Source organism: Ochotona princeps, chromosome 12, assembly GCF_030435755.1.
Source record: "Ochotona princeps isolate mOchPri1 chromosome 12, mOchPri1.hap1, whole genome shotgun sequence".
In the NCBI taxonomy this organism is placed as follows: domain Eukaryota; kingdom Metazoa; phylum Chordata; class Mammalia; order Lagomorpha; family Ochotonidae; genus Ochotona; species Ochotona princeps.
Genome location: NC_080843.1, coordinates 59304554 through 59316890, shown reverse-complemented (window position 1 = coordinate 59316890; position 12337 = coordinate 59304554). Strand labels below are relative to the sequence as shown.

Genomic DNA, 12337 nt, shown 5'->3' with positions numbered 1-12337 from the left:
TTGCTTCCTGATTCAATTTTGGTGGATTGTATGTGTCCAAAAATCTATCCATCTCCTCTAGGTTTTCTGATTTGTTCACATATAGTTGCTTGTAATAGTTCCTGATGATTCTTAGTGTTTCTGAGGTATCTGTTGTTATATCTCCTTTCTCGTCTCTGATATTATTGATGTGCATTTTCTCCCTCCTTTTTTGATTAGTTGGGCTAGTGGAGAGTCTATTTTGTTGATTTTCTCAAAGAACCAGCTCTTTGATTCATTAATCTTATGTGCAGTTCTCTTGGTCTCTATTTGGTTTATTTCCTCCCTTATTTTGATGATTTCTTTTTTCCTACTAGTCTTAGGATTGCTTTGCTGTTGTGTTTCTAGTTCCTTCAACTGTAAGCTTAGCTGATTTACTTGGTGCCTTTGTAATTTCTTAACATAAGCATTGGTTGAGATGAACTTTCCTCTTAACACTGCTTTGATTGTGTCCCATAAGTTTTGAAATGTTGTGTTGATGCCTTCCTTTGTTTCAAGCAATTTTTAAATTTCCCTTTTGATTTCTTCGCTAACCCATTGCTCATTTAGTAACATATTATTCAGTCTCCATGTGTTTACAAGTCTTCCTGGGTGTTTTAACTTCCTGGTCTCTAGCTTCCCTCCTTGATGGTCTGAGAAGATTCATGATATGATTTTGAATTTTAAAGATTTGCTGAGACTTGTTTTGTGGCCTATAACATGGTCAGTTCTAGAGAAGGTTCCATGTGCTGATGAAAAAAAAGTGTATTCTCTCTCTGTAGGATGAAAGGTTTGATAGAGATCAACTAAGTCCGTGTGCTCTAGAGTTTGGGTGAGATCTATTGTTTCTTTGCTGAGTTTCTGTTTCTTGATCTGTCCATTGATATTAATGGGGTATTAAGGTCTCCCACTATGATTGTATTGGAGTCTATTTCTCCCTTTAAACCCGTTAATATTTGTTTCATGGAGCTAGATGCTTTGGCATTTGGCACGTATACATTTATTATGCTGATCTCTTCTTGCTGAATGGATCCTTTGATCATTATGTAATATCTTTTTTCAGCTCTTTTGATGCTCTTCACATCAAAGTCTGTATCATCTGATATAAGAATGGCTACACCTGCACATTTTTCCTTACCATTTGCTTGGAATATCTTTTCCATCCTTTCACTTTCAATTTCCTCTGATCTTCCTTGGTGAGATATGTCTCCTGTGAGCAGCAGATAGCTGGGTTTTGTTTTGTGATCCAGTCCTGTAATCTATGGCGTTTCACTGATGGGTTTAAGCCATTTACATTCAGAGTTATTATGGATAAGGGGCAGTTTGGTCCTGTCATTTTAGCGATGTGTTGTTCTATGATTGAGTCTTTTGTTAGCCTTTTAGTGGGATGTTTTCCACATTTGCCTTGTTTTTGGTAGTTGCTATTTCTTTTTTGTTTCTTGGGGACATCCTTGAGTGTCATTTGTAGGGCAGATTTAGATGAGATAAATTCTTGAAGTTTTTTCTTATTGCGGAAGAATTTTATTTCATTTTGGAAGACAAAGGAGAGCTTTGCAGGATAAGTTATTCTGGGCTGAAAATTTTTCTCTTTTAGAATCTGGAATATGTCACTGCATTTTTTCTGGCCTGTAGTGTTTTCCCTGAGAGGTCAGCTGTGAGAGCTATGTCACTCGACTTTTTTCATGTGCACATTTAAGGATTTTTTCTTTTTGTTCAACTGAAGAGAGCTTGATTATCATGTGTTGTGGTGAAGTTCGTTTTTGATCAACTATATTGGGAGTTCTGTGGCCCTTCCGTATTTTGTTTTCCAACTCTTTGCCCAGATTAGGGAAGTTTTCAGTTATTATTTCATTGAATACACCTTTAATCCCAGTTGCTCTTTCTGCACCTTCTGGAACTCCCATAACTCTTATGTTGGGCCTTTTAATCATATTTTTAAATTCTTGGATACTTTTATTAGCTTGACCCAGCTCTGTTACCAGCTTTTTGTTTGTTTCTTCATGGTGACAGGAAATATCTTCCAATTCTGAAATTGTTTCTTCTGCCTCTTCCATTCTATTTTTGAAACTCTCCACTGTACTTTTAATTTGCTCTACTGTGTTCTTAATTTCTGATATGTCAGCCTTGATTTGATTTATTACTGCTATTTCTTGTGTAATATATTTCTTAAATTCTTTGAAATCTTGTATGTGCCTCCCATTGTTGATCAGAAGCTTCATAATGAGTTTTCTGAATTCTGTGTCCCCCATTTTCTCAGTGTCTTCCTCAGTTAACTCTGAGGGTGGGTGGAGCTTTTGCTCCTTTGCTGGAGAATCTTCAGTAACATTCATAGTGCCTTTGTCTTTGCTTTAACTTTTTGTAGTTGCCATTCTGGTTGACAGAATCTTGTCTAAGATGTATTACCTATAGTTCTACAAATTGATTTTTATGTTCAGTCAGTGCCCTGGATTTGGAAAACACAATTGTCCTGAATAATTGCTTTGTTGGCGGCACTGATTTTGTAGGCAGCAGCAGTCTTGTCGCTCCCTGCTGGCCAGTAAGTCTGAGTACCTCCTGGAGTTATTTCGGATGGAGTTGGTGGCGTGCCTTGCTGGGACTGTTTTTTTCTGTGGAGCTAGTGCAGTGTTCTAAGATGGAGGTGATTTTGTTTCAGCTTAGTTCTCGGGCAGCTCAGCTGTCCTCCTTTCAGTCTAACAGTGCCTGGTCCCATGACACTGATATCTGAGTGCTACTGAATAGCACATGCACAGTTTATCACGTCTCCTCTTGCAGTTTGTCAGTGTTCGGAGCTCTTGCCTCACTGTCCAAGATGGTGTCCATAGGGGCACCAACAATGATCAGGAGGCTGTCAGCTGTCAGCTCCAGGGACTACACAGACCCTGCAGGCTGCAAGGCTGGCGCTGTGGGTTCAGCTCAGTGCAATTAGCTAGTAGCAAGTCCACCCTAGACCTTCACTTGAGATCCGCACTTGCTGCCCTGCTACCTGAGATGGCGCCAGGCGGGACACTGCTGGAGAATTGCAGCTGCTGGCTTTCAGCTCCAGGGACCACACAGACCCTTCAGGGAGTGAAGTTGGTGCTGCCCTCCCCACTGGATCAGTTCCCTGTGATCAGCAAGAAATGAGCCTCCTCTGTGCTGCTCCATCAACTCCGTGTTCCGCCTCTCCACACAAGATGGCGCCCTGAGTCTCCTACTCTTTTTCTGCTGGTGGGTGGTCCAATTCACCCAGAATTATTGGCAGGTCCCAGACTGCACTTGCCTCCCGAGCTCCCCACACGGATCCAGGTTCCTACCTGGCTGTTACAAGAGCTAAGCAGAACCCACTGCTGGATGTCTGGTGGCACTGGAAACGGATCGCCGGATCTGAGTTGCTACTCGCCAACCACTGGTGGGTTTTTCTGTCCACTACAACACTGCTCTGCTGCCGCTGCAGCTTCGCTATGTCCAGAGGGGCTCCAGGTGCCTCCTGCTTGCTGCCTGACCCCTATTTTTCCCTGTAATCTGCTTCTTGTACTTCACCCTGTCTAAAGATTCTCTGTCTTATCAAACGTGTCTGTACCCTATGCTGCCATCTTGCCTCGTATCCATTCAAATGATGATGGGCACCTTGGTTGATCCATATCTTGGCTATTGGGGATAATGCCTCCATACACATGGTGTATCAAGCTTCTCTTTGATACCAAGTGTTTGTTTTGGGTATATGCCTAGGAGTGGGATTGCTGGATCATTTTGCAGTTCCACTAATGGTTTTGAAGAAGTCTCCATAATGTTTTCTGTAGTGGCTCCATGTGCTCTTCTATGAGAGCTACAAATAAATAAATAACTATGTGAATATAGAATGGTGATTACTAGAGGCTGAGCATGGAGAGTGACAGACAGAAGGAGTTTGGATAATGGGTGTCAACCAAAGACATGAGTTCTTAGCCTTACAAAACAAGATCTTGAATAGACTGTGGTTCTTATATAGTGGGTTTCCCTCTCTCCACATACATCCTCACCAGCATTTGTTCATTTGTCCTGACAATATCTATTTTTTTTAAAAAAAAGAGTGAGATGATAGTGCTTATTTGTCTTGTTTGTTTGTTTTGCATTTCCTTAATGACTAGTAATGTCTATCAGTTGAATGCTTGCATTTATTCTTCTGAGAATTGTCTGCTGGGTGTTTGCCCATTTGTTAAGCAGACTAGTTGTTTTTGATTTTTTTTTTTGAGTTCCTGATCCATTCTGGATATTATTCCTTTGTTCAATAAACAGCTTGCAAGTATTTTCGCACAGTTTGTTTCATGTCTCTCCCCTCTACTGCTTGTCTTCTGTCTGAGTTTGAAATAATCCCTCTCACTAATTTGACTCCTTCTCCAGAAGATCAGTTTCTATACCAATGTTTTAAAGGATTTCCCCTACTTTTTACTAGTAATTTTATAGTTCAGCTCTATTTTTTAAAGATTTATTTTATTTTGATTTGGAAGGAATATTCTTACAGAGAGCAGAGAGGCAGACAGAGATATTCCGTCTGGTAGTTCACTCTTCAGATGAGCACAGTGACTGGAACTGAGCTGACCTGAAGCCGAGCTGATTGAAAGTCACAAGCCTCTTTAGGTCTCCCACGTGAGCACAGGAGTCTAAGAACTTGAGCCATCCCCCACAGCATCCCAGGCCTTAAGCAGGGAGCTAGATTGGAAGTGGAACATCCAGGCAACAAACCAGTGCCCATATGAGACGCCAGTGCTTGCTTGCAGAGGATTAGCCTGTAGAGTCACCTGCCAGCCCCTGTAGTTTCAGTTTTTATATTTAAGCCTTTGACCCACCTTGGTTTAATTATTGCATATGTTGCAAGTTGGGGCTCTAAATCCATTCTTTTGCATATCTGGATCAATGCATACCATTATATTAACATATATTATTAATATATAAATATATGTGTATACATATGCATTAGTTTCTGATATGAATTAATATGTGTGTATATGCAAATATGAATTATTATATATGTGTATACGTGTGTGTATGTATATACACATATGGATTAATTTCTGAGTTGCCTCTTCTACTCCATTGATTTAGTTGTCACTTTTCATGTAGCCATACTGTTTTAGTTGCTATAGCTTTGTAATATGCTTTGTAGGCAGATATTATGAGGCCCTCCCTTTTTTCCTTTCTTCCCTTCTTCCTTATCTTCCTTTTCTTGCTCTCTCTCTCTCTCTCTCACTCTCTCACTGTATAGCTCTCTTGCCCTCTCTACCTTTTCGCTCAGAATCTCTGTGGCTATTTTAGGTTTTCTGTGATTTCAAGTGTATATTCCGATTATTTTTTCTAATTCTGTTAACAATTACATTGATATTTTGATATGGATTACACTGAATCTCTAGATTGCTATAAGAAGTTCTCACTAAATGATGTTAAATTTCATTCTAAGAATATGGAATATTCTACTGTTTGTAGCCTTAATGTTTTTTTCATTAGTTTTTTTGCTTTTTGTTTGTTTGTTTTTGCTATACTTGTCTTCTACTTCTTTGGTTAAAATTGTTCCTAAGCCTTTAAATTTTTTGTAGATATTGTGACTGTGATTTCTTCATTGCTTTTTCTTTCTGCGGCATCATTATTGTTCTATGGAAATGTTAATGACTAACTGATTAAAGACCTTTACACTGAGTGAAATGAGCCAGTTCCCAAAAGTATCATATGTGTTCCCTGATTTGTAGTAAATAACACAAAAAGTAAAAGTAACGTAATGTATATGAACTATGAATTGGCATGTTGAGAATTCATTATTATTATAGGACTTGTCTATAATCATGAAGAACATTGGTTTCCCCAACTGTTAGTTTAGTTCTTTATTTAGTGAACATTTAAGCTTCTGGGTATAACATAAATTGAAAGTATTTCATAATAAAAGTTAAAAGAAATATAAGAAAAGAAGGAAAAGGGAGGGTGAGAGGGGATGAGGTAAAGGCATTCAAGAATATTATTGTTTTTGTATATTGGCTTTCTTCCTGTGACTTTATTGAATTGGTTTTTCAGTTCCAACCATTTCTTGGTGGAGTCAGAATTTTTCCCACGTACAAAAGCTTGTCTTCCCCAAAGTGGATGTTTTGACTTGCTTCTTTTTGGTTTTGATGCCCTCTCTGTATCCTCCATAATAGCTATTGTTAATGCTTCCAATACTGTATTGAGTAAGAGGAGTGAAAGTGCATGTGTGGCTTGTTCCACACTGCAGGGGAGATGCCTTTTGTGTTTTCCCTCTTCAGGATGATTTTGGTGTTGGTTTGACATATATAGCCTTTATAATTTTGAGTTGTTCCTTTTATATCAATGGTTGAAACTGCTTAATCATCAAAGGATGTGGTAGTTTGTCAGATGTGTTTTCTGTCTCTCCTGAGATGACCATACACTTTTCTTCATTGTGTGGATTTGATTTCTCACATTTATTGATTTTCTTTTTTTTTTTTAAGATTTATTCATTTTATTACAGCCAGATATACACAGAGGAGGAGAGACAGAGAGGAAGATCTTCCGTCCAATGATTCACTCCCCAAGTGAGCCGCAACCGGCCGATGCGCGCCAATCCATTGCCGGGAACCTGGAACCTCTTCCGGGTCTCCCACGCGGGTGCAGTGTCCCAATGCATTGGGCCGTCCTCGACTGCTTTCCCAGGCCACAAGCAGGGAGCTGGATGGGAAGTGGAGCTGCCGGGATTAGAACCGGCGCCCATATGGGATCCCGGGGCTTTCAAGGCGAGGACTTTAGCCGCTAGGCCACGCCTCTGGGCCCCATTTATTGATTTTCAAATGTTGAGCCATTCCTGCATTCCTGGGACAAATCTCAATTGCTAATGGTGTATGATCTTTTTTGATTTAGTGTTGGATTGTGGTTTTAAATATTTTGTTGATAAATTTTGCATCTGTGTTTATTGAGGATACTGATTTGTAGTTCTTTTCTGTGATGTATCTTTGGTTTTGGTATCAGTAATACTGGTCTGATAAAAATTTAATTCTTGACAGAGTTTTATAATTTTCAATATTTTGGAACAGTTAAGAAATTTTGGAACTCGTTACTCTTTAAGTGTTTTGTAGAATTCTTTCTAATTCCACAGTCTTAGAGGTTTTCCTCTTTTAATGGGAATATTTTAACTACTGTTCAGCCTTATCACCTGTTATTGATCTGCTCCAGATTTTTTACATTGTCCTGATTAATCTTCATAGATTGTATGCATATAGGAATTTATCTCTTCAGGGTTTTTCAGTTTTGGTATGTTGTTTTGTTTTATGATTTCAAGAGTTTTTATTTCCTTTTAAATTTTGTCAGTAATCCTTTGGTCATTCAAGAGCATGCTGTTCATTTCTTGTGTGTTTCAAACTTTTCTATGGTGTTCCTTGTTGACTTACTTCTAGTTTTAATCTGTTGTGGTCAGAGAGGCCATTTGGCGTGTTTTCTTTTGATTAGGTGAGATTTGATTTGTGGCCTAATATGCAGCTTATCCTAGAGAATGCTCCATTTGCTTGCAAGAAGAATTGTTTTTTTTTATTATAAGATTTTATTATTATTGGAAAGCCAGATATACAGAGAGGAGGACAGAGAGGAAGATCTTCCATCCAATGATTCACTCCCCAAGTGAGCCGCAATGGCTGGTGCGCGCCGATCCATTGCCGGGAACCTGGAACCTCTTCCGGGTCTCCCACGCGGGTAGAGGGTCCCAAAGCTTTGGGCTGTCCTTGACTGCTTTCCCAGGCCACAAGCAGGGAGCTGGATGGGAAGTGGAGCTGCCGGGATTAGAACCAGCGCCCATATGGGATCCCGGGGCTTTCAAGACGAGGAGTTTTAGCCGCTAGGCCACGCCTCTGGGCCCAAGAAGAATTGTTTTACAGCTGTTGGGTGAGATGTTCTGTACCACTGGTGTCCACATGCTACATACTGCGATTGAATGCTTAGATATCTTTGTTGATCTTGTGACTGGAGGATCTGTTCATTGACGATGTTGGAGCTGTTCTGTTGACAGTTTCCATTGCTTCTTTAACAGAAATTTCCCTAAGTCAGTTTCCCAGCAATGCAGTGCTTCCTTCACGATTCTGATTGTTCTCTGTGGTGGAGGCCAATCTAGGTCCTCTCTGTGCAGGCCTCTTGGATCCTATTTCTTTAGCAGCAAATTTTTAAAAATGGCTGGGGTGATTATTCTAATTATGATAAGCTTCCAGATTATTTTGGAAGCCATTAATGTTTTCATTGCTACTCTATCTGTCAAAGAACACAACGAACCTCTATAGTTGTTAGTTTTGTCACATATCTTAATAAAGCAGTTTTCTTAACTGTTTAGGAAGCCCATTAATTTTTGTCATTACAACAAATGGTACTAACTAAAACTTCTAGAATACACTGGGTTATATTGTATATGTGCTGCCGAAGCGAGCACTAAAATACACTGGATTATATTGTAGCAAATATTTTAATTTTTCTCTTGAGTTTTTGGAACATCTTCTAGTGTTTTCATTTGGAATATGAGGCTGTCTATGACTTAAGATAGATGTTATTTATGTTAGGAAATAGCAAAGGGAGCCGGTATCCAAGAGGCTGCTAACAATTTTTGCCTTGTGTTGCCTACTCTCATATTGAATAAGGCTAACCCTTGTCATCATGGGGCAATTATGGACATGGATTTTGTGAATGTTGAAAGACATTATGCTTCTGCCTGGAAAGTTTTCCATTATTGATCACCGCAGGGAATGCCAAGTGCTATGTTGTGTTGTGAGAATACAAGAGCATTCCTATAATTGAAAGGAACAGGGGCATCCTGTCAACAGTCAGCTCTAACTTGCAAGGTGAATGAGCCACCCTGGAGTTAGATAATATAGCCCCATTCTAACCTTCAAGTGACTGAAACCCTGACCACGATCTTAAATGGCAACTTCATGAAAGACCCAGAGTCAGAGTTGGTCAGGTAAAATACTTCTCATTTCCTTACTCATAAACCTCTGAGCACTAACAATGTTTACTCCTTTTGCTCATGGGAAAGTCAGATTGAGAGAGGGAAAGCCCCTATCTGCTAGTTCATCCCCCCTGTGACTGCAATAGAAAAGTCAAACGAGGCCAAAGCCAGGAGCGTGGAACTCAGTCTGGATGTCCTGCATGGGAGGCAGGGATTAAAATACTTGAACCATCACTTCCTGCTTCCCAGGACATGCATTGTCAGGAAGCCAGGGTTAGAAGCAGAATCAGATCTCAAATCCAGGCACTCTGATATAGGTGGCTGTTGTCGCGTCTTAGTTCTGCGCCAAATACTTGCCCCAAATCTAGTATTTTAAACTGTTATCTTTCAGATTATTTGCTGTACAGCAACAGATAACCAATATACTTCCAAAATTTGTTTTTAAGATAATTTGTTTGAATCAATGGTATATTTTAAACATTTATGTGTAAGCTTATGTATTCTTTTTTTTTTCTTTTTTGAGGTATCAAGATAATGCTTTGCTAATTTTTTCCATTTTCATTTCAGTTAGTATACAGTTATTTTAAATTTCTATTATTATAATCTGATCGAGCTCCATAGGCTGCGGTATTTGCTTTCCTAATATTAATCCAAGTTTGTTTCCTGGATTCATTCTTCTGATCATGGAGCATGGTTTTGATATAATTTTAGTTTATGTATGAATATTTGCAGATTAATAAATGAGATTGGCTTATACATTTCTTTTTATGAAAATAATTATTAATCTGCTTTATAAAATTTTATTGTTTTAATATATTGTTAGAATTTAAAGGGAATAATCCATCCCTTGAAGGAACTAGCCCACGGGATGCTCTGAGTTCAGTATTTTGTCATTTTATCAAACCCTTTTATATTTATCAGTCTATACACATTTGCTTCGTAAACCAATTCTTAAGTTTAGTATATTTGAGCAAATGTTGGCTTTGTGTTTCCCTTTGATATGGTTTTTCTTCTAATTTTCAAAAAGGTAGCAGAAATAAGGCAAGTAAGGCATGGATGTGAAGTGCTTAGTTCCATTAGCAGAATGAAACACTCAGGGAGAGGAATCGCTTTTTCCTAATGCATCCTCTGTGGGAGGGAGTAGTCTTGGGCAGTGACATAACTCTTATATCCAAATAGTATAACCCCAAGCCTCAAGGAGTTGGGCAAGCAGAATCCAAGCAGTAAGAAACAAGTGCACTCCTAGACATGCCTGTCTCTCCCCGAAGATATAAAGCCATGCCCCACTGACAGCTGAAGGAACTCATGTAGGGGTATTAGGCACTGGTTTTACAGTGCCTACCATATCAGCCACATGAGGTAAAGTGGGAAGCTGAATGTATTACAAGAAAAATAGAAAGTGTTTTGTCGTAAAGTAGTCTCTGCTATCCATGACAAGAGCTTTCTAAGATACCCTGATGTCCGAAGGGCTGATGGCACCAAACCCTATATAGAGTGTTTTTTTTTCCTGCAAATATGTAGCTATAAATTAGACACTGGAAGAGGTGAGCAAAAACAACTAATAGTAACATAGAACAGTCACAACAATAGGCTGAATATCAGTTTCTAAAACATGAAATGCTTATTTCTGGAACCTTCCACATGTTTTCAGACACAATTGACTGTGATAAGTGCGGAAAGCAAAACCGTTGATAAGCAGGGATGGTTGTGTTCCTTTAGGAGTTGCGATGCTTTCCCTTCTCAGCTCTGTTAGCTCCTATGTACACGGCTCAATCTTTGCTGTAACTCCAATGGTGCTTATTATTCTCCCTAACATCTCAGTTGACAGAAAGAAGAAGTTCCCCTTTGGCCTATGAAACTTAGAGCTATTCACTTTCCAAATGACTTGAAGTGATTGAACCCTGCTGTTTGCTCAGCACTTGGAGCTGCCTTCAGAAAAGCTGGTGATAGTCGTGATGAATTCTCTCTCTCATAATATTCTGAAAATTCTAGCAAAGGAAAACTTCAATTCAAAAGTAAAGATTTTTCCCCAAAACTGAATGTAGCTGAGGAGTGCTTGGGGAAGCCATGGATCATCTGTTTCAGTTCCCTGCCACTGTGTCCAATGAACTTACACAGACTCCAGTGCTCCCTTGACCCTGGTTGCCTTCTCAGTCCTCATCAGTGGCAACTTCTTCCATTGCAAGCGAACGAAGGACAAGGGAGGTTGTCACCCTCTCCACTGGCTCAACGTAATCACTCAGGATGGGTGCTTCTCACACCCCCAGCACTGCCAGAATGTCCAAATCTGGGCTTTTTGTGGGGCATGTCATTGAAGGCTCTGTTTTTTTTTTTTTTTAATTAAAATGTATCATTTTTGTTCCAAGCTGCTTAGAAGATGTCTTCCATCTGTTGGTTCACTCCCTAATTGGCCACAATGGCCAGAGCTGTGCTGATCTGAAACTGGGAGCCAGTGGCTTCCTGGCAGTCGCTATGTGGGGGCAAGATCCCAAGGCCTCAGACCTTCTCCTGTTATTTTCTCAGACAGTAAGCAGAGAGCTGGATGGGAAGTGGAACAGCCAGGACTGGAACCAATGCCCATATAGGATACTGGTGCTTGTGGTAAAGGATTGGCCTGTTGAGCTATCATGCTGGGTCCCCTCTTCCACATTTTCTGATCAGTGGTGGTACGAGCCTTTGCACCATCAAACTTTCCTTTAAGCATACAGTTACTAACATTCTTTTCATCCTTCTGCAGCTTTTCCACTTTCGTGATGTGTGTCTGCTTTTCATTGTCACTCAGGTTAGTCCACGTCTTTGCCAGCTTTTGGGCCACATCTCCAATGGCAGTTCTGGCTTTGTAGATCTTGGAGGCAGAATTTCAAACAGAATTGGAAGCATCTAGATGGTGGTCTTTCGGGAGCATTCAAATCTTTTTTATGTTGAATCCCTTAGCTGGTCCATAATCCTTCATTTCCCAGTCATGATGTACTATTTTCCACCTTTGGCATCTCATCCAATTTAGATTTCTGTTTCCCAGAAGTTGTCTTCCATCTCTCAGAGCACCTCTTGGAAAATTCACCGGGGTCTCTGGATTTTATTTTTACATCCTTCTTTGTATTTCTGCACAAATAAAGTATAAGCACATAATTTGCCCTTTGGCTTCTTGATGTCACCTCTAGCCATCCTGACTAATGTTTGCCAATCTATAAACTTTTTTTCAAAAGATATATTTGTTTGAAAGTCAGGGAGGGTTGAAGGGGGATAGAGAGAAAAAGAGGAAAGGAGAAAGGAGAGGGGAGGAAAGAGAATAGGGGAGAAGAGAATTGAGGAGAGACAGAGGGAAAAGAGATCTTCCATCTGCTGGTTCGCCGCACAAAGGGCCACAACAGGCAGAAGCCACGGGTTTCCTCCCAGTTTCCCATTTGAGTGGCAGGGGTCCAA

At 39.9% G+C, this 12337-nt stretch overlaps 1 pseudogene; it reads right to left on the bottom strand.

The window, feature by feature from the left end:
• LOC118758011 (high mobility group protein B3-like) overlaps positions 1-12079 on the bottom strand; it is a 116838-nt pseudogene extending 104759 nt beyond the window's left edge.
• Between the last annotated feature and the right edge of the window lie 258 nt (positions 12080-12337).